Raw genomic sequence first — 21486 nt, 5'->3', positions numbered from 1 at the left:
AAAAAAAAAGAGGGGAGGGGGAAGGGAGAGAGATAAAGAGAACGAGGTTTGTCACTACCGCGGACGCGACATTTCCTTTCTTTTAAATGATGACCGTTCTTGACGGGTTGTTCGGCACAGTGTTGTACTATTTCGATACGGTACCTGCGCCGTAGGGTAATGCTGGCGAGTTCTGGAGGCAGCGGCGATGCTAACTAAGCAGTGAAAAAGAGTGCCAACTCATTTTAGAAAAGAAATGCAATTTCTTGACCTATGACGTGGGGCAGCGTACAGATCGTTTCGCTTTATTTTTTTGGTTAGTATATACCACACCTTAATTATGATTTCCATTGTTTATTTCAGTTTACGCATGCGAGGAGTTCCCGGATATATCAGCATCTTACACAAAGAACTGCCTGGCGTCATACCTTGCGCACGAATTGAAATAAAGCGAATAAACAACCCAGCTCATGCTATGGGTTCAGCAACGATGCAATCCTTATTTCGTTTCTTATTAACGCGCATTTTAATTCTGTGTTCTCTTTCCACTGCGGAACGACAGAAAATGATGTATGATCAACGGTTAGCCAGGGGCAGACACGAGCTGGTTTGAATTAATGCAAAAGTAATACAGCACATATCCTTGCCGCGATCAGTCAACACATTCTATGTTCTGCTCGACCAATCAACAATCTAGCCAGGTCAGAGTATACGTTATTAAGTGAGCGTGTATAATCGGGCTTAAAATAACAAGATCTTTTTTGTTGTTCTTTTAAGCCTCACTATACTTATCATTACCAAGCACTGATCTGAAAGGATTGTTGATTGGTCGAGCAGAACATATAATGTGGTGAGTTATCGCAGCTAGGAGATGTACTGTACTACTTTTGCATTAATGAAAACCACCTCTCCTCTCATGTCTGCTCCTGGCAAACCGATGGTCGTGTACTATTTTCTGTTGTTCAGGAGTAGAAAGGTAGCAGAAAATCAAAAAGCGTCACTTGCAGAGTTTATGAAGCAGTTGAGCCTGAAATCAACAGAATTTCAGTGGTGCGAATTCCAAAAGCGCTCTTAAGAAACACATGGGCCACTATTCCAAAAGAGCTCAACATATGGTCAACACGGCACCTTCAAAGATGTCGATGATTATCAATAGAGTTGCAACAGCGTATGTTGACAGATCTGATCCGAATTTCCATAGACACCCAACATGCATTTTTGTAAGGGCAAGCTATCCCCCGGCCTGGTGCTCGGCTCTTATAGGGTTCAAATGCTTGGGAAAAGGGTGAAATGCTTTGGAAAAGGGCTATTTCCTGGGCCCAAGAAACCACTTTTTATTTTCCCGTGGCCCTCTCCTGATGAAGCAGGGAAATGCTCTATAATAAATAATAGCCTAAGGAGAGATACGAAGCTCCCGGGAGGGAGATTCTGCACCCTCTGCTTGGTCCCAGGCCACGTCGAGATGAGAACAGCAGACACCCTCTCAAAGGCATCCCATGGCCCGAATGCTCCTCTCTGCTCGCGGTTGTGGGACCTTCTACCTTATGCAGGGTGTTAACTGCCACCTCTCCTCATAGACCATTCGGACCACAGGGTGGCGAACGGGAACCTTCTTCGGCCACTCCCCACCGGGGCCACCTCTCGCCAAGACCGTGCCTATACTTCCTTCGCTTCAAGTTGGCTCCTCCAGGACCGGATCCTTTCTCTTTCGGCACGGCCTCTTCCCTCTATCTCAGACGTGGCAGCGGTACAGTCATCAAGTCCTTCAGTCTCAACGTGATGGAGGCGCGCGCCAGTCCAAGTGCATCAACTCTTCCGCGCAGGCTGAGTCTGATCATCCTGTCGATATAGATCACCGAGAAAAACCGAATATTGTACAAGTTAACTAGTATGCAGCCATGCTAAACGGAGCTTCAGCTTGTATAACTAGGTTAAACAAGAAGGAAAGAAGCCAACAGTCGGCGAGGCCAAGGAAAGCGTTGGGGATGGTACTTTTATGTCTTTTTTTATGTTTGCTTAGATAATCACAGAAATTAGTAATGTAATCTGTTTAGCGGAAAGATAATTAAACACCAAGTAGAAGAAAAAACAACGTGCCGATGGTGGGAACCGAACCCACAACCTCCGAATATCGCGTCCGGTGCTCTTCCAACTGAGCTACATCGGCCGCTGTCCCCCCTGCTACTTGCTTGGGTATTTATGTTGTCTGTATACGAACCTTGAGAGTGTTCACCAGCGCCACCCTCAGCCATAGCGGCGGACGTAGAACGTCCTTTGTTACCGCCAGCGTCACGTAGAACGTGATCAAGAGCGAGGGCGAAAGCTGTGCTAGAAAAAACAAAGTAGAACTAGAAGAAGAAGATGGCTTACACGATATGAAATAGCACTGAACAAGGGTAAATGGGGAGAAGCCTCAGTTCGCAGGTCGAGCCAACGTTTCGACAAGTGAAATCCAGACGAAGACAAGTCCACTTGTCGAAACGTTGGCTCGACCTGCGAACTGAGGCTTCCCCCCCCCCCCCCCCCTTTACCCTTGTTCAGTACTCTTTCATATTAGGTTAAACCAAGCAAAACATCCCCAGTTTTTAAAATAAGTCATAATAGTAGTGTATTTAATAGTAGAAAAACGTAAATAAAGAATCAATTACATTCCTTACATCGGTTTGTCCTCCCTGATAACAGTGGTACTTCATATTTTTTTAGTCAATGATTTGCCATGTGGCATATAAGATGGGATGGTCCATAAGCTAAAAGAGGTCGTAGAGGCTGTTGTGCTCTATAAACTGGAGTAGGATCCAGTTTTTAACGTTGTCCGCTAGCCGCGAGTTTTTTTTTTTTTTTTTTTTTCTTGTATCCGTAAGACGAACGTTTTGAAGTTGCACCTCGCCTGCCCTGCAGTTAATGCCGCTTGCTCTAGTGTCGAGATCGCTAGCCCCGCCTTCGTGTCAACTGACATTGGGGCTCCTGGCAACTCGGCTCATGTCACGTGGTCTCATGACGTCACACACCTGTCGAGCAATAAGCTTTCGTGACCTAGTGACGTCATCAGAGAAGATGGGAGGCTTGAGCCGTGAAATCAACTTCGACCCTGAACATTCTTTTTTTCCAGTCAGGCTGTAACGCTAAAGCAATAAAAATGCAGACTCTCGTACTCGAAAGTTACATGTCAGCAAGAAATGCATGGCGGAAGCCGCACTGGGGTGCCGGCCTCTGTCAGATGAAAAGGTCGCCGCCTTCGTCCGTTTCATTTCTTTGATGAGAGCAGCGCTCCGCTGCCCTGGTCACTTTCGCAGCTTGAGCTGCTACCAAGATCAGCTGCATCGCTTCCTGCTTGCCATCGCTGTCAGTGTCTCTAATCGCTTTTGGTGCCTTACATGTCAATGTCTACACTGCTCATCTTTCTCGCTCTGACGATCGATCCCCGAGATGATTTTTTTAATTGACGCGCCATGGTGCCAGGATTGTTTTTGCCGCCATTTTGTTACCTTACATCACCCAGGGCGCATTCTAACCTTCCTGTGCGACTATATAAAGCTTCTGTTCAGCGCGCTCTCTACCCCGCCTCTAAGTTCATATATCTCTCCAGTGCACGCTTTCAGTATAGCGTTATCTGCCCTTCTGCGGACGCCAACTGCCTGACAGCAATCTCTAAAAACAGAGCAATGACAGCTTTATTGAAACCTGAGGCATACCATTTCGTGTGCAGGCTTAACCTTGCAGTTTTACATGGTACGGTCTTCCCTGTGACAGGGATATCGCAGGACTTTAGGCTCCGACGGATGTTGATGTAAAAATGGCACAAACACCGTCTGCTGCGAAGCTGCGAATATAGGCGTGTATCATGTTGAGCCCGGTAGATTCGGACACTCATTGTTTCGCGTTTGCAATATATTCTTCGTGCCTATTCGGTGTCATTTTAAAGCTAGTTTACGACACGTCACGGCGTACGCGTAACACGCCGTTCATAGACACTCTACGAGCTGTCTATTTGAATGCTTTAAGGCCGTAGTAAGAACGTACGGCTCGAGCGAGCTCCACAAGTGGGGCGCCCGAAAGTTTCGTACAAAATGCGCAGTGCCGACCTCAATGATGGTTGGTTGGTTGGTCTGTGGGGTTTAACGTCCCAAAGCGACTAAGGCTATGAGAGACGCCGTATAGTGGAGGACTCCGGAAATTTCGACCACCTGGGGTTCTTTAACGTGCACTGACATCGCACAGCATACGGACACCACTCGGTTTCGCCTCCATCGAAGGCAGCCGCTGAGGTCGGGTTCGAACCCGGGTACTCCGGCACAGTAGTCGGGCGTCTTACCACTGCACCACCCCTACGTTGCCGACCTCAATGACTCAGCGCATAATGTAATCAAGCTAGATTCCAGAGTTCTCATCCCAATTTCTTAATTAAGCATTCAATTGAAATCGCAGTGTCGACTTGTGACGTCATAACTGGCATCTGTTGCAGACATTCCATTCATCGGCCACGGACTGAAGGCAGGGCAAACTGATGACGCGGAAGCAACAGGAATCAGGCGCAACATATCAAATAAAGTTCAGCAATGCTATTTCTGGAGCTATTTGGTTGAGTTTGCTCATGTAGGCGGAGCCTGAAGCGCAAAAAGGACAGGGACGTGAGAGAGACATAGGCAAAACGCTATGTCCTGTCTCCCTGCCCTTTATTGCTTTTTAAAGGCAGCGCTCTGTTCTGTATCCCTTATTTCGCTTCGAAACCGAGCAAACTCTACCAGCTAGCCCAAGGAATAGCTTTGCTCTCACATCCTGTACTTTCTGCGCATCAGGCTTCACCAAAATGAGCAAGCTCCACCAACTAGCCCAATAAACAGCCTTGCTATCTCAAGTTCCTGTACTTTTTGCGCCTTAGGCTTCGCCAACATGAGCAAACTCCACAAACTATAGCCCAAGAAACAGCCTTGCTCTATCAAGTCCCTGTCCTTTTTGCGCTTCAGGCTTTGCCAACATGCGCAACATATGATTCGTTCGTGATGTAACGCATCACCAGACCGCATTCGGAAACTTACACTATTTTGGGCAGTGTCCCGGCCGATCACTCTCCATTAGTCGACGACTTTTAGTAAACGAATCTGTTGGTTATTTTGAAGGTTTGCTAAGGACAAAAGTAAATATTAGTTATCTCACGCCCAAAGCAGAAAGAGAAATAAGAGATTGATCGTTCCTAAACAAGCTATTCACTTCGAACTGCAGGACCTTCGTTCGATAATATATGGACGTGGCGAGTACATCACCACGGCAGCGCAACGTCATCACTCGCTCAAAAAGCTCGTCTTTCGTGCACATCTCGCATGGGATGACGTAAGTGGTGACAAATTAGTTTCATCTGTATTGATCCATTATAATGAGCTCGAACATACATATGCAGAGACTGGATTTCTTTTTGAACGCGACGCCAACCAGCGCATGCGGCCAAGGGTAAAGAGCACGGAATATGCCGCGAGGTTGTGCGGGGCGCCAGTCAACTGTAAGCGAGGTACCACCGTGAATCAACAAACGCAAACCTACAACTATGCCAAATGACACAACCCTGCCCAACGGTCATCTCTGGCTAAGTGCAGCGCGATTCTTTTTAGTTTCTTCCTTTTTGTTCGTAAAGGAAAATCGTAAGTATAGATAAACAAAGCGCATTTGCTCCGCCACTGTTAGATATGGACGCTAACTGCGGGAAAAGGAACAGGGTTGAGAACAGAAGACGGATATTGGGGAAAATCGCTTACCCCGTGGTGCCACGCAGTTCTTCGACATTATTCGTAAAAAAAAAAAAAAAAATGGGGCCCTGGATGATTTTCTTCACGTAAAATATTTTTCACTGAAAATCTGCCCCTATGTATACTTTCAATTCGAATAGACAAAAAAAATAAATAATGACCTTCACTGCCATAAAATCACGATTGCATGAATACCCAGAACTCATGACAAAAAAAAATGCGCCATATATATGATTTATAAAAAAATAACAAATCCCCATCTTTTTCGACGGAAAATGTATTCCCGCAGATGCATTTCCGAATGAAGTGAGGGCACAGTCCCCCTCCGGTCGAACATATTTTCTTCACTGGTCACTGTGAAGCTTCGAACCCGGAGCGCAAAGCAGCAAACATTTTTTGCAAATAGTAATTAGTAGCGCAGTTATAGCCCCCGCAATCAACATATCCTGCCGTGTTTCTCTCTTCCCGTCTCCTCGCAGAGGGTTTTCCCTTCTCCCGGCGGACCATCTAGCCTCCCCCATCCTTCCGTAAGCCTAATTCCCTTTCCTTCCCCCTCCGCGTTTGGCGGGAGGCGTGGTATCGGTAGGAAGGCTTTAGGAACGGCGCAGCACACATCACGGCATGGACACCGCATTCGCGCCAATGAAACAGGCAGAGGAGAAGTGCGCAGTGAGTGGCTCACACAATTAGTGGTATCCGTGACGCCCATCCTTCACACTGAGCGGTGGATGCCGTCCTGAGTTAGTTCTAGGTATTGACGTCACAGCCCAGGATCGACGGCCAGAGTAGAGAACAGGGAAACGGTTTTCGAAGGGGAGCATAAGGGAGCTTTGATTTGTATTTTTGCATCACTGAACTATTTTGCAGAGACTATCTCCGATACCTGGTCGAAGCTTCGAGCTTGTTCGTTTAAAATGCTATACCCATGGTAAGTGGCCCTCTAAGCCGTAATATGAGAGAGAGAGAGAGAGAGATAGAGATAGATAGATAGATAGATAGATAGATAGATAGATAGATAGATAGATAGATAGATAGATAGATAGATAGATAGATAGATAGATAGATAGATAGATAGATAGATAGATAGATAGATAGATAGATAGATAGATAGATAGATAGATAGATAGATAGATAGATAGATAGATAGATAGATAGATAGATAGATAGATAGATAGATAGATAGATAGATAGATAGATAGATAGATAGATAGATAGATAGATAGATAGATAGATAGATAGATAGATAGATAGATAGATAGATAGATAGATAGATAGATAGATAGATAGATAGATAGATAGATAGATAGATAGATAGATAGATAGATAGATAGATAGATAGATAGATAGATAGATAGATAGATAGATAGATAGATAGATAGATAGATAGATAGATAGATAGATAGAGAGAGAGATAGAGAGAGAGAGAGAGAGAGAGAGAGAGAGAGAGAGAGAGAGAGAGAGAGAGAGAGAGAGAGAGAGAGAGAGAGAGAGAGAGAGAGAGAGAGAGAGAAAACTGTGACAGTGCACTTCACTCTCACTGTTCGCGGAGTGCGTACCGCGCGTCCATGCAGTGACCGCATAATTAGCTACGCTTTGCCAAAGCCGTATGCGTACGCCGCTGCATACTATGCCCTTCCTTCTGGGTAGATATCTATATTCCTTTTTGCCAGCCGCACCATGACCTAAGTGGAGCTGCAGCTCCTGCCGAAATGGCGAAGCAGTCGTTCGTTACGAACCTTTCTGCCGGATGACGCAGCTATATCGCGCTTTGATTACCTGTCCTTAGTGTACACGCATTTAGCGATAATTCCATAGCTATCATTACAGAGTGCGCAGAAGAAATAGGGTAGTTAGACAGGACACCGGTAAACTATATGAGTAGACGGGTGTAACTGAACATCCCGAGGCTATCGGAACATGCGAAAGTGTGAGCATTGAGCACAATTAATGCAGTTCAAGCAAAAGTAGCAGAAATAGCAAGGAAAGTGTAAACTAAATAACAATAGAGGAAAAGCTATACTTTTTAAATTTTTGTCTCAATTCGTGGATTTTTGATGATTTTCTTAGTTATTTATGGGTACAATACCGAGTAGGGTTTGAATTTGACAGGACAGATGAAAAATGAACACTGTTTGCCCTAATTAAATTATTATGAACTAGTTAAAATTCAGTTACTATTTTTAAGCAAGCCTGATGACATTAGCGGCTAAAGTCAATGAGTTAACAGGATGGCGCAGTAATAGGTATTGATTTGTTTAAATAAAAGGTCCCAGGTTAAATTGAAGGAGTTGCTGCCTTGAAAGAATCCTATGAATTCGCAGCACTATTTGAGCCTTTTGATAATATGGACAGCCTGACAGCCTTGTTTCGTAGCAATCATTGGTAATGTTAGTCGTAAAAACTGCAATTCTTTTTTCTATTGCTATGACAAAAATTTTTTTCTGTTTTTAACTTGTTGTGAAAACAAAACATTTTGTAGTAACATCAAAATTTGCTGTAGTTACAACAGAAAAGTACTATAAATCTACAACCAGAAAACTATTGCAGGGAAACACGAAGGAACTAAAGAAAAGTGGGACGTTTACGACAGAAGAGCAGAACATTTTGCCATATTTCTGACATGGTTCTGTAGACGTTTTCGACCGTTATCCAAACACAAAAATTACAAGGCATTACTGCTGAACAGCATAATAACAAAGTCTCAAACTGAACGGCTTGCTTGCAATTTTCTTGAAAGAAAATTTCAATATATCAGTCAGCGCATTTTTGTGACCTTAGTCAATGACAAAGAAGGAGTTTTAGAAATAATTTCATCGCTTTGAAAATATTTGTAGGCACCTGTACGTATTGTAAACAACAAGCACGTGAGTCGCATCTGCAAAGGGCCAGCGACAGTAGCAGCGTTTACATGGATCCGATAGGAGCAGGTTCAATTGAGTTAACAGGTCGAAAACCGTCTACAGGATTCATGTAAACGCTGTCGGGTCGGGTAGAGAAGTCGAGTGGTCGAGCCAAGCAAACTTCGGCGTAGCAATTCCACTCGACTCCGTTGCAGTAAGCATGCAAACACGGTCGAGTTGAGTCGGGGCACGGTGGGAGAGGAGAACAATATGAGAAAACGCTAGAGATGGGCGAGGGAAAAACAGAATTGGGTAGCCTCTGCTAGTTCTTCGTAGATTCACTGAAAAATTTTCAGAGTACCGCAAAAGTGCCCGCAGGCGCCATTTCCCTTCCAGACCGCCGGCCGCTGTCTGAACGGCGAGTGACCGCATCCGTAGGCTTGGAACGTGTTTTTAAGCTCAGCAAAACGGGAAGGCTCTGGCACGTTTATTCAGACAGTGCCAACACTGATTGCGCGGTCGCTAACTTTAATACCGTAGTCAGCAATCGAGGAACAAAAAAAAAATTGGAGGCTTATCAAGGTTAAGCCCAGTGGATGCGAAGCATGTTAAGCAGCTGCCTCAGTGTGGATGGGGCTAAGTAACGGAGACGTGGTTTTAGGTTAATCGTCGTAGGCATCTTGATCGCATACACGCCCGGCGCAAAGACGCTGACACGGTTGCGGGCACAGAGACTGACGCGACGGCGGGCGCGCGCCGCTTCATCCCTGGCGTGACGTCACATTTCACGTGATGCAGCGATGGCGGCGCCGCCGCCGCGTCGCTCGCCACGGCGCGAACCGAAGCGTGGAGGCCTCCGCCGAGCGACGTCCGACGGCGCGATATGAGGCCCCGTCTGCAGCCGGTGTGACGTCATCACGTGACGTCACATCATGTGGTCTCACTTCAAGGTCAGTGGTGGCCACCGCCGGGAGGCGACCGACGGCGCCGTATGAGGCCCCATCTGCAGCCGGTGTGACGTCATCACGTGACGTCATGTCACGTGACCCCACTTCAGGGTCAATGGTGGCCACCGCCGGGCGTCGCGCGAAGGCCCGAAACCTACGTTAATATGCTTCGCTTAATAGAGAGTTTTAGTTTCACGTACGTGGGAGCTTCACGTACGTGAAGCGCCTACGTATGACCAGTGCGCATGCGCAGAACGTAAAGAGTCCGCGGGAGTTTTACGGACGTACGTGAGATTCGGATTTTCACGTTGGCGTCTTCACGTTGCTGGCGTACGTAGAGTTGACAACATGGCGACGCCCTGCCCGCCCGCTTCACAGCGATAACAGCTTCGCCGCTAATTCCTCGGCACGATATCGTATTCTAAACTGTTGTATTCGCTTTAAGCTTACCAAATCTTACCCTCGCGTAAAGGTTCAAGTGACAAATAGCCTTTTCTTTTTAGATAGAAGGACGATTTTTCAGCTGCTAAGCCTGACGCAGAAGCGTTTGTCGTCGTCATAGCAACGATCTCGCGAGGTCACGCCAGACCAGAGTTGAGCGAGAAGTGGCTAGAGTGCCAGATGCAAGCCGGCAGCCAACCAGAGCCAATCCGTTGTAGGGGGAAGGTTGTGAAGTTGTAAGCATGAGTTCTGTTGGTTCTGTTGCCCAGCGAATTCTCTTTTCCAAAAGCGACGATCTGGATATGCTTCGCGACGTGAGAGAATGCAATCCATTCGAAGACTGCATGCGACACGCTGTGCGGTGGACGCATATAGGTATGCGTCTTGCTAATTGTTCACTGTAGAGCAATGACGTTGAGAACAGCAATTTCCAATTCGACCGACTCTTGGCTACGGCCGCAGCGTGGCTCGGCTCAAGGCAGCTCGACTAAACAAAATTAGTTTGGTACATCTGTACTAGATGGCGCGGCATAACACGTACGCACAGTTTTTCGAGGCTTGTGTGAAAGGTCTATACGTTTTGCTTCACGTACACCACGTACGTGAAACTAAAAGTAGTCCTGGCGAAATGCGCGCTGCGCACGTAGACTTCTCACGTTTGCGTACGTAACTCTGTACGCACGTGAAACTAAAACTGTCTAATAAGTGTGTTGGTGGATCGGCGAAAACTGCAGGTTGAATGCTATTGCAAATCCCCGGCCCTTTGAATCGACTTGTTTTCTACGCGCAGTGCTGGGGTGTTACAACATTATAAAGTGACCGAGTGTAAAATAGCATGTCAGCGAAAGTCGCAGGAACGTGTAGATATATTGTTAAGTCGTGGAGAATGCAGTCCGTCGGCACCGCGGGGCCGGACATGGTAAAACACGGAGTGAGGTGCGGATCGTTATCACGCTCTGAAACGATGAATCGATTTGTATAAGCAACATCAAGTGAAGCAGCAGGTTCGACGAGACAGCGTAAACAAACTAACATACAATTTAGTATCGCCGTCGCTGCGCCAAGAACGTCAAGCAGCCTTTGTTGAAGCATATTGTTTTGCGCGAATTTAATGGTTTTTTTTTTTTTTTTGCGGCGCCGTCATTAAGCGAACGAAAATTAAAGCACTGGCCTCGCCCATTTTCAGCGTGAAAGAAAAAAAAAACATGGCGTACTACATCATCGCTATCACCGCGCGGTTGTGAATATTGTACTTTTCACTGTTTCATGGTATCGCCTGATGTTTCATCGCCATACGCCTTGTGCCGCTAATTTGCCAGAACCTCGCTCATTAACTGCCGTCAAAAATTGAAATGGCATCAACGTCGTACTTGATGGTTGACACACATTGTCCAGAAGTCGCCAGCTGCGAACACACAACAAATATGGTTGGTTGGTTTAGTTTAGGGGGTTTAACATCCCGAAGTGACTCAGACTATGAAACACCGTTGTGGAGAGCTCCGAAAATTTCCACCCCCTTGGTTTCTTTAACGCGCCACTATAAATAAATAATAAATCTGTGCATAACGCTTTATGTACGTTTACATTAGCAATAAAAATAAAAAACGAAGAGGTGCGCGCGGTCATCGATCGGCCTACGAACACGCGCCCATATGCTTTCATGCACGAGTAGAGTGTGTGATATCGCACAACTGAATATAGATGTATCTGCTGCCAGCTGGCTAGATATTTACCTTACTGTGAGGACAGCTTTTGCAAAATTCCTGAAGTAAAATGGATGCTGCATATTTCTGTGCTGGAAGGTAAACACATATACTGCGTTGGAAGGTAAACACATGTTGCGATCAGGCGCACCATGTTCACGTTGAGAATTTCCTACGCTTCTTTCGCGGCTAAATGAAAATAATTTGAAACCAATGAACCAGCGTATCTAGCACAAGGTGTTCCTTGAGGCACGAATTTTTGCCGGTCGGCTCCGTGAAGCCACACTGGTCACCAATGCAGATCACATTTTCGTTCAGGCACAGAGAACACACCTTTCATAACTCAGGCCTGGTGCCGAACCCAAAAGTCCAACATAAACTCTCACGTGTACACTGCGAGAAACAATCGAAAAAAGAGGAACTCCAGCACGAGACACGTATTCCGCGCGCGCGTTTGGAAGGGATATGGCGACGTGGGGTCACGTGACGCGCATCAGCCAGTAGGCGAGCCGGCGGCCCGCGGAAAACGAATGCGGTATTCTGAAATTTTCCAGTGATTCTAGTTCTTCGCCGCGACCAGCGCCATCTAGAATTCTAGGTGACTTTGACAGGACCCTACCGAGTGTACGTGAAGCCGACGAGGGAAGAACCGGCCCTGGACGAGCGACGATTACGGCGGCACCTCACGTCAATGCGAAGAACAATCAGACGGTACCCAATTCCGGTTTTGCCCCACGAACCTCTAGCGTTTTTCGTGCTATTCTCCTCTCCCACAGTGCTCCGGCTCAACTCAACAGCGTTTACATGCTTCGTACAGCGGGGTCGAGTTAGTCAACCTACCCGCTGCGCCGGAGTTGATTTCTCGACCCCTCTACCGCTCAACCGCTCGACTTCTCGACCAAGCCGATAGCGTTTACATGAACCCGGTGACTGGTTTTCGACCCGATAACTCAACTCAACCCGCTCTTGTCGGGTCCAAGTAAACGCCGCTCCTGGGGAGGAGCTGATTGTCATCTGGCTTTACTCATCCTGCTGGGCCTCGTCACAGGGCTGTTGTCAAGTCGTCGAGCGGGAGATCGAGAAGAAAACGTCTCATTTCCGGTGGCTCCTGGAATGCTGAGCCCCGTATCACTTTCGCATGCTACCTTCCCCTTTCGTGGTAACCCCACATGTAGGGAAAGAAAGGAACAGTGCATTGTTTCTATAGGCTTGCCGGACTTGTGGGTCGAGTCTCATGAATCACAGGTGCAGACCTAGAACACCGGCTGACCTTGGGATCATCGCATGCTTTTCCCGGCAGTCTACACCACCTCGATGACCTTCTCCTGATCCTCGATCCAGAACCTGACGGAGGAGAATGTCCACTTGTGCGAGTGTGAAGAAGAAGAAGGTAGGAAAATAAGGAAGAGAGAAGAGGGAGGAGAGAAGCCGGTTAAATGAAGCGAGAAGATTCGGGAGGCGCCAAGAAAGTGACTACAAAAAAAGGGAAAGAGAAGACGGGAAGAGAGAGAAGAAGCCGGTCGGTCAAATGGACCAAGAAGATTCGGAAGGCGCCAAGAAGACGCGCCGAATCGCTGATCACAGCATACGACTTGCAGCCAGTGCATATATCGGCGACGAGAACGTTCAAGTCAGGCTGTAAACAATCCCTTTCGTGGCTTTCGCTAAGCATATCCAGGCTTAACCGCGTTGAGCCCCCATCAGTTTATTGAGACTCAGTATCGAACGTTGAGAATGTCTTGGGCCAGCGCCACCAAGGCCACCTGGGCCGCCCGCTGGTCGGAGGATAGCCAAGCCCGCCACGTTGGGGAAGAAGGATGTGGAAAACGAGAGGACTGAATTGGAACTTGGTATGAGAAAATCAGTTCATAACGAGCGCTGTGTGTGTCGGCAAATGTTAACTCGTGTTTCGCCAGTTACTCCTAACCTTAACCATATCGAGGTGACAAAAGAAGTTTCAGTTTATGCGAGCGTCAGTGAAACTGCAGTAACACACAACGCTGCTGCGTTATGCCGGGTATTGAAATGGTGGATCTTTGCCACGACAAAACAGGACATGCGTTGTTTTGCCACATTCGCTGCGCGCAATGAGCGAGGATACAGCCCATCAACCGGGACACCGGCGCACAGCTGCGGCAGTTTGCGTGTCGACGTCATAGCCTTAGCGCAGCTGTTTCTCCGGCGTCAGTCGTCAAAGGTCACGGGTTATACGCTGCTACAAGGGCATAGGGAACACCGAGAGTCTGTAATGTCACTCGTCCAAGTTCAGATAATATATATACAAAAGCTTAAAATCTCATTCGTAAGGAGCCTTTGCAGACGGCCGTGCATCTGTTGTGCACACACATATGGCTTGAAAACAAGAGATAACTGATCTGCCCAGATTAAAGGAGTAATGGCAGTTAATACAATGGTTTGTGACGTTCAGTGAATGAGCTCCACTTTGTGTAGTGTATTCCCGTTTTCTTTTTCTTTTTTCTTTGCTGTCGTCATCAGATAAATCCACTGCGAAAGCACATTTCCTGGCCCGAAAGATGAGCGCAAACAGGAGATGTGTGAGAGACTGCTTGAAACGAAAGCGAACATTTTGTCAAGGTGAATATGATTGATCGATAGAAAAGGCGATAATGGTTTAGAAAGCTTGCATATTCTTGTAACACAGGTTCACTATGCCGACTGTAGTTCATCTGCGTATAACTAACTCATGAATCTTCTCAACTGGGCACAGTAACAAGGAAGGTCTAGTATCGCGGTCAAAGAGCCGTCACGATTCTATTTTTTTTTTTACAAAATGGAAGGCAACTCAAGCGCATCCAAATGGAAGGTCAAACACGCGGAGATTCGCGATGTACACACGACTGCGTTTCTCAGGATTATGGAAAATCCGAACAGCGCATGGTAATTAACAGTCGGTCTAGTTGGCAAGACGTCGTAGGGAAAAGCGATGTCAAAAGCTTAGCACGAATATACATGAGGCATCGAGAAAATTACGAGCGAGACGAAAGGACAGTGTTGCCCTTTTTGTTTTGCTTGTTCCTGCAAGGCGATATTGCGTCCGCGTAGATCTCAAGAAATTCTTTTTTTAGAACCCGCACTTCTTCACATAGAAAACGACAAGGGGGAACAAATGGCGGTACGAGAAGCGGTATGACTATTGATCGAAACAAACTGAGGCCTTTCTCGGAATAGTTACAAGAAGTCTAGAAGTTTTGAAGAACACAGAAAAGACACGTGGCCTTTCAACAAACCGCAGTAGAGCGCTGTGGTGCTTAGTCTTCTCTTGGGGATTCACTCTCTACTACAAGAAAGACTCCCGAAAAAGAGAAAAACTTGCAGTTAAGGGGTTTGGCTGTACTTATACATCGGAGGCAGGCCTACAGGGTTGTCAGGGGCAATTGGCATACCATGGGTTATATACTGTATATTAAGCAACCCCCTCTGACACAGCCTTCCCCGGATTGTAGAACCAGAAACAAGCATCTTAATTATTTTTTGTGTGTGTTTCTTATATTTTTCAACGCACCCATCCCAAAAGAAACACATTTAGCACATTCGCGCAATGCAATGTCCTTTTTTGATTAGTCGTGCTGCTGAGTAGAAGGAATTCCACAGATTGTCAAAGCAGAAACAAGCATCTTAATTATTCTTTTTTTGCTTATTTTTATTCCGTGCACCCCTCCCGAAAGGAAGACATTTAGCATATTCACGCATTCAATGCACTTATTTCATTAGTGGCACTATAAGTGCAGTTTAAAAGCCCTGCCTCTATAGCGATCGCACAACCGAAACATAATCGGAAAGATAACCGAACCACCCAACCCTCAATATGTTACAGAAATTCTACTGCAGACGACAAAAAGAAAATCAGCAAGGCTAATTTAGGAACATCATTACTGATGCGCATATGCCACCGACGTTATTTAGTCCGTAGACTCGCAAGATTTTCTGCTTAAATTTTCACTGACATTATGGTACAGGGTGACCGATCGATAACTGCAACCTAGTGTACAAAACAATTACTACTGTGCCGGTTTCGGCCACTCATGTATATACATCTGTATATATGTACACGATGGAAAGAAGCCAGCAGTCGGCGAGGCCAAGGAAATCGTTGGGATCATATATATATATATATATATATATATATATATATATATATATTGTAGTGTGGTAATCTTCATCGATATAACCACTGACATGCGTCGCGTGCTGCCGCTCTCAAGGACGAAGAAGTTGTTCGCTGGCTTGCTCTTTCGCCACGCCTGACGCTTCGCTGCGAGTCTCCCCTGAGCGGCTGGAATCATCTGGGTTCACCGAATAAACACACCCCTACAATTGGTGGAGGTGCTGGGTACGTTCCCGTCCACCCTGGAACTAAGAAGCCGCACGTTACCCTCTGCTTCCAGCATGCCGGATGACACTGCCACGACATCGTCGCCCCTCCCAACCACCGTGCTGTGTTCTGGAGCTCTACGGCAGCGTGATCCGTGCTTCTTCAGTGGCACAGCCGACCAGGACGTCGACGATTGGTTGGCGGCATATGAGCGCGTCAGTAGCTACAACAGATGGGACGACGCTATCAAGCTAAGCAATGTAATCTTTTATCTGACTGACGTGGCGAACCTCTGGTTTCGCAACCATGAGGCAGACCTGCCATCTTGGTCTGCATTTAAAAAGAATTTTGCAGAAGTGTTCGGCCGCCCTGCAGTTCGCAAGCTCCGGGCAGAACAACGCTTGCGTGAGCGCACTCAGCAAGTCGATGAGTCGTTCACTAGTTATATAGAGGACATCGTGGACCTATGCAAGCGTGTCGATCCGCTAATGACTGAAGCGGATAAGATCGAGAACATCATGAAAGGCATCTCTGACGACGCGTGCCAAATGCTCTGGGTAAAAAATCCTGCCACGGTGAGTGACGTGATCAAGCTTTGCCAGAGCTACGACGTGCTTCGTAAGAAGCGCGCTTCTACCCGGCGGTCCGGTGTTAGAGACGACGCCATCTCTACACTTGCGCTGGGCGGTTCTACCCCATCAGAGGACAGCCCTTTACTTCAGCAAATCAAAGCCTTCGTTCGAGAAGAGGTCGCCCGCCAGCTATCGCTGGTCCCTCAGTTACAGGATAGTGGCCGCCTTGTTCCTGACATGGCTCCGTCTTTGGCCCCTACCATACGGCGTGCCGTTCAAGATCACATCGCTGACGTTCTTCCTCCCAGCTCCATGCTCCCGCCCAGCCCTGTGCTGCCGCCCAGCCCCGTGCCAGCGCAAGTAACGGCACCACTGACTTACGCCCAAGTTGCGGCCAGGCCGCTCATGCCATCAGCATCTCTTTCCTATCAGGCCGCTCCTTCCAACCTTCCTTCGCCTTTGCCTGGGTCTGCATTCCATGTCCCTATTCCAAGGGTACGCCAACGCCCTACGAACCCTTGGCGTACCGCGGACAACCGACCAATCTGCTACTCTTGCGGGCTGCCGGGCCATGTCGCACGCCTTTGCCGCCAACGCCTTCCACCTTCTCGACCTGAACTATGGAACTACTCCTACAATACAGACCAGCCCTCGCCGAGAAATCCGCCCAGTTCCGAATTTGTATCTCGTGACAATCAAACGTACACAGCTCGCCGATCACCTTCCCCTCGTCGCCGTTCCCCGTCCCCACTCCGACGTTCTACCGGCACCGTTGAGGGAAACTAACAGTCGCAGTTCCCGGGGCAAGAACTGCGCTTGGTTCGAACTCTTCAAGTCCTCGGTGTTCTCCCACTAACGTAATTCAAGTGTTTGTCGACGGCGTCGCAGTACTCGCTCTAGTCGACACGGGCGCTGCCGTATCAGTCATCAGTGAAGCTCTTTGCCGTCGTCTTCGTAAGGTGACCACCGCACTTTCCGACTTTTCGCTTCGCACCGCCTCATCACAGCGCATTCATCCCTCAGCGGCGTGCACGGCCCGTGTTCTCATCGAAGACGTCTTATACACCATCGAGTTTATTGTACTGTCTCGCTGCTCACACGACATCATCCTGGGCTACGATTTCCTTTCCACTCATCATGCCGTTATTGACTGCGCCCGCGCGGAAGTTTCCTTTTTACCTCTTTGTGATACCGTCTTGTGTGACGTCCCTACCCGGCCTGCAAAACTCCTCGTCGCCAGTGACACAGACATTCCTCCATTTTCTGCTGCCCTCGTTCCACTCTCCTGTGAAAGCGTTATTAGTTCGACTGTCTTCTTCACACCTTCCGACGCCGCTTCACGCCATCCCTGCCTCCTGCTTCCATTTGCGGTCCTCAAGTTCGAAGATGGCCTTAGTGCAATGTACGTCTCAAATCCATTTTCGTGCCCGTCCGTCCTGCTACGCGGCGAGTGTCTCGGTCGTATTGAAGAACTTGATCCCGCGCTTGTAAATACTCTTCCTGCAACGCCTACTTCATTAGACGTTAATGTGCTCAGCTCTTGCGATACAGCGACCGCTTCGACACCACCCGATGTTCTTCAACAAGCTATTGACGCAGATCTCCAACCCGCACAACGCGATCAACTCGCTGCTCTTCTACAGAACTTCACTTCTGCCTTCGACCTTCCTCACACTGCTCTGGGTCGCACGTCTGTCGTTACGCACGCAATCGACACTGGTACAAACGCACCTTTACGACAGCGTCCTTATCGCGTGTCGGCCTCTGAGCGCCAAGTCATTGCTGACAACGTGGACGACATGCTTCGCCGGGGCGTCATACAGCCATCTAACAGTCCATGGGCTTCTCCGGTTGTTTTGGTCACCAAGAAAGATGGTTCCATCCGGTTTTGCGTCGATTACCGTAGGCTTAACAAAATCACGCGCAAAGATGTCTATCCTTTGCCGCGAATCGACGACGCCTTGGACTGTTTACAGGGAGCCGAGTATTTCTCCTCTTTGGATTTGCGCTCCGGCTACTGGCAGGTACCGATGGCTGATAATGACCGCTCGAAAACTGCCTTTATAACACCGGATGGATTATACGAGTTCAACGTTATGCCCTTTGGCCTCTGCAATGCCCCGGCTACTTTCGAGCGCCTGATGGACACTGTTCTTCGTGGACTCAAGTGGCAGACCTGTCTTTGTTATCTGGACGACATCGTAGTTTTTTCTGCCGACTTTTCTTCTCACCTTCTCCGCCTAAAGGATGTCCTCACGTGTCTCGCCGGCGCTGGGCTTCAGTTGAATTTGAAGAAGTGCCACTTTGCCGCTCGAAAACTCACAATTTTAGGCCACGTAGTTTCTAAGGACGGCATTCTTCCCGACCCCACCAAACTTCGCGCAGTTGCAGAGTTCCCGAAGCCAACCTCCCTGAAGCAGCTTCGGAGCTTTATCGGCCTCTGCTCCTACTTTCGACGTTTCATCTTGAACTTCGCCTCTATCATCGCTCCTCTGACCCAGCTCCTTGCCGGCAGCTCCGACCTTTCCGCCTGGACTCCAGCCTGCGATAAAGCCTTTGACACTTTACGCCGCCTTTTGGTTTCGCCGCCCATTCTACGCCACTTTGATCCGGCTGCGCCTACGGAGATCCACACTGATGCCAGCGGTATTGGGCTTGGTGCCGTCCTTACCCAACGTAAGCCTGGTTACAGCGAGTATGTTGTGGCATACGCCAGCCGAACATTGACAAAGGCAGAATCTAATTATTCAGTCACAGAAAGGGAATGTTTGGCCATTATTTGGGCTATCGGAAAATTTCGTCCTTATGTGTATGGTCGACCGTTTTACGTTGTGACCGATCACCACGCTTTGTGCTGGCTTGCCTCTCTGAAAGACCCATCCGGTCGCCTTGCTCGCTGGGCTCTTCGTCTCCAGGAGTTTGACATTCATGTCATTTATCGATCAGGGCTGAAGCATACGGACGCGGATGCTCTTTCCCGCTCGCCATTGCCTAGAGATAATTCGTCTGACCACGTCTGTGCCTACGATATGTCGACTCTTACAACTATCGACATGGCTACCGAGCAGCGGAATGACCCCTGGATCAATGCACTTTTGAATTTTCTCTCAAGTCCTACTCCCGGTCATTCCTCCAAAGCGCTCGTCCGCCAAGCACACCACTTCTCCATTCGTGACGGTCTTCTCTATCGCCGCAATTATTTGCTTGATGGACGGAAGTGGCTTCTAGTCATCCCGCGTCATCTCCGCGCCGACATTTGTGCTGCGTACCATGGTGACCCACAATGTGCTCACGGTGGCGTATTGAAAACCTACACACGCCTACGTCTGCGATTTTACTGGCGTGGAATGTACCGCTTCGTAAGACATTTCGTGCGCGCTTGCGAATCTTGTCAACGCCGAAAAACTCCTCAGAAGTCCTCTGTTTCGTTGCAGCCGTTACCCTGCCCTGCTCGTCCGTTTGACCGCGTTGGCATAGATCTCTATGGCCCTCTTCCGACTACTCCTGCTGGAAACCGGTGGATTATTGTGGCAGTAGACCATCTGACTCGCTACACTGAAACATCACCGTTACCCTCTGCCTCTGCAAGAGACGTTGCTTTGTTCATTCTCAACAACTTGATTCTTCGCCACGGGACTCCGAAGGAACTGCTCAGTGACCGCGGACGCGTTTTCTTGTGCGACGCTCTCGAGGCCCTACTGAAAGAATGTCGCATCATTCATCGCACCGCTACTTCTTACCACCCTCAGACGAATGGCCTGACAGAACGCTTCAACCGTACTCTGAGTGACATGCTGGCCATGTACGTCAACGACGCTCATTCCAACTGGGACCACGTTCTTCCCTTCGTAACCTACGCGTACAACACTGCGATACAGACCACCACTGGATTCTCTCCCTTTTTTCTTCTTTACGGGCGCGAGCCAACCTGCACAATGGACGCGCTTTTTCCCTACCGCCCTGATGTTTCTGAATCGACGCCACTCTCGGACGCCGCCCAGTATGCAGAAGAATGCCGTCAGCTCGCTCGTTCGCTCACAAAGGAAAATCAATGGCAACAAAAACACCATCGTGACACTGGTGAGGCGCCTTCATATGCGCCCAACTCCCTGGTGTGGCTCTGGGTTCCTGCCACAACCGCCGGCCTGTCAAAGAAGCTTCTTGCTCGGTATCACGGTCCATACCGAGTCCTTCAAAAAACATCTCCTGTGAACTACGTAGTTGAGCCCGTTACGCCATCTGCGGACTTGCGTCGCCGTGGACGCGAAATAGTTCATGTGGACCGAATCAAGCCCTACTACGATCCGTCTGTCCTTTCGGCACCATGAGTCGCCAGGATGGCTCCTTCTCTGCCCGGGGGGAAACTGTAGTGTGGTAATCTTCATCGATATAACCACTGACATGCGTCGCGTGCTGCCGCTCTCAAGGACGAAGAAGTTGTTCGCTGGCTTGCTCTTTCGCCACGCCTGACGCTTCGCTGCGAGTCTCCCCTGAGCGGCTGGAATCATCTGGGTTCACCGAATAAACACACCCCTACAATATATATATATATATATATATATATATATATATATATATATATATATATATATATATATATATATATATATATATATATATATATATATATATATATATATATATATATATATAAAGTAATGCATCTCCCAATTTGACGAAGTTTCCGATTGAACGAAATAATCAGTGGCTCCCCTTAACTTCGTTAACTTCCAGGTTTAACTGTATATATCCTGTCGCAAATAGCGGCGTAATCTCATCCATCTTTAAATAACCCGCAATCTGTAATATGCCGATGTGTTCACGTGTTGTCATCGGAACCATGCTGCAGTTTTTGTGAGCCTCAGGTGACCTCTTATAGTGCGTGACATCACATCTGGCGTTAGACGGTCGAAATCGAAGCTCAAATAGCATG

At 48.0% G+C, this 21486-nt stretch overlaps 1 long non-coding RNA gene across 5 annotated transcripts in view; it reads right to left on the bottom strand.

Annotated features, from left to right (window-relative positions):
- Positions 1-21486, bottom strand: part of LOC146176248 (uncharacterized) — a 221867-nt gene that overhangs the window by 186390 nt on the left and 13991 nt on the right. Inside the window, exon 1 of one of the 5 annotated variants that reach the window (XR_014701512.1) lies at positions 5016-5211. The exons of the other annotated variants lie outside the window; for them this stretch is intronic. This is a non-coding gene — a long non-coding RNA (uncharacterized LOC146176248). Of the gene's footprint in view, positions 1-5015; positions 5212-21486 lie in introns of those variants that run through there. 5 annotated transcript variants of the gene reach the window in all.

The sequence above is a fragment of the Amblyomma maculatum genome, chromosome 10 (genome assembly GCF_055883805.1).
Source record: "Amblyomma maculatum isolate TAMU_Amacu chromosome 10, ASM5588380v1, whole genome shotgun sequence".
NCBI lineage: Eukaryota > Metazoa > Arthropoda > Arachnida > Ixodida > Ixodidae > Amblyomma > Amblyomma maculatum.
Note: the sequence above shows the minus strand (reverse complement) of the source record. Positions and strands in the feature narration are given on the sequence as shown.